General features: G+C 37.5%; 1 pseudogene; it reads right to left on the bottom strand.

The window, feature by feature from the left end:
* Positions 1 to 963: 963 nt before the first annotated feature.
* On the bottom strand, positions 964 to 1,591 carry LOC105985963 (annotated as a pseudogene).
* Positions 1,592 to 1,730: the final 139 nt, after the last annotated feature.

The following is a 1,730-nucleotide window of genomic DNA, read 5'->3' on the forward strand; positions in this document are numbered from 1 at the left end:
ATTTTCCCACACATGTCAGAATCTGGAAGCAATATGCCTTTCTCAAATGGTTTTTCTCCTCACCTTCAAAATACAGAAATAGGTTTTTGAGAATCAACTAGCCACTTATGGAAATCATAAGACACAGATATTCAAAGACATTACATGGGTACAGTTGAGGTATCTGGATAAACACTAACAGCATATAAAAGGAAAGATGTTGGTTTTCAAAGTTGAAAGTACGAAAGGCATTATAGAAGCACACTGCTCTGCTCTGTTCTTCTGGGACCAAAATGGGGAAAACCTTATTGCCATTCTGCCAAACACCAGGCAGCTAAAACACTGTGAAAGGATCCTGAATCCAATGACACATTACAGGATTAAAACTCCAGTTAAATAACTGAACTAATCATTGAAGTAAATTTTAAAAAAAACTCAAACTTCTCTAACGTGTAAGTACATTTTAGAGGCATCATCAGAACAAATAGAGATTTAATTATGAATTGGCCTGGGCTACATTCTGAGAATTTTGTTTAGTACTAAGAGAATCTCCCACATTCTAGAAAATTTGTGTTATTCCTCAAAGGAAATCTGACAGGTATGATACATGTATACCAAGTAATTCAGTAATTGACAGGAGTATTTAAGAAAAAAAAGAGACCAAAAGTAAACTCTGTATCAATGTATACTAGACAGGTGGATGTTTTTAAAAAATTACATGATAAATATAAATCATAAAATCCAATGTACTCCTAAAGGTACACCTATTTTATGTTACATAAAAACCTAGAGACTGTGAACTGTGCATGCATACCATAACATTCTACCTGGGAAAGCCAAAGAGTGGGATTTCTTGCAAGTATTTACTGCCATGATACAAAACAATTATGTGCAAACTGCAAGGTCCCTAAAATAGCAGTGAGTTTATATGCAGAAAGATGTCACTATCTGATCAAATATGCAAGAGATGGAATTTCCCAGAGTTTATAACACAGAAGAGTTACCACCACAGGCTCCTCCACCGTGACTTTCTTCCCTGTGTGACAGCTTCATGCCCTTGCTTTGGTTCTCACTTTCCCAGTCCAGGTGTCTGAATGATCTTCTCAACAAGTTCTTCAAAGGCACATTGTACACCATCACAGGTTTTTGCATTTGCCTCTATAAATAACATGGAATGCTTTCTTGCAAATTTCAGGCCCTCATTTCTATCAACTTCACAATTTTCCTTGTCAATTTTATTTCCAACCAGCATGTCTACTATGTCATTTCTTGTACAGTATGTCTCCAATTCATTTAACCAATTATCCAGCTTAACAAAAGTGTCTCTTCTTGTGACATCATAAACTAATATAACACCCTGTGCACCTCTATAGTAGCTGGGAGTTAAGATTCTAAACCTCTCTTGACCAGCGGTATCCCATATTGTAAGTTTAGCTCTATTTCCACTGAAATTGTTTTCACCTTGAAGTGAACACCTATTGTTGCTGCAAGTTCTGGATCAAAAGTATCATCTGTGAACCTCAGGAGCAGGCTGGACTTGCCCACCCCACTCTTGACGATGATGAGGATCTTCAGGATGGTCAGCAGGTCCTCGTCCATTCTGACCCCACTCGGAGCCCAGCCCAGCCTCCCATCCCTGTTTGCCTCTTCAGCGAGAACTTCTTTCTTTCTTTCTTTCTTTCTTTCTTTCTTTCTTTCTTTCTTTCTTTCTTTCTTTCTTTCTTTCTTTCTTTCTTTCTTTCTTTCTTTCT

This window comes from Dipodomys ordii, unplaced genomic scaffold, assembly GCF_000151885.1.
Source record: "Dipodomys ordii isolate 6190 unplaced genomic scaffold, Dord_2.0 Scaffold32, whole genome shotgun sequence".
Classification (NCBI taxonomy): domain Eukaryota; kingdom Metazoa; phylum Chordata; class Mammalia; order Rodentia; family Heteromyidae; genus Dipodomys; species Dipodomys ordii.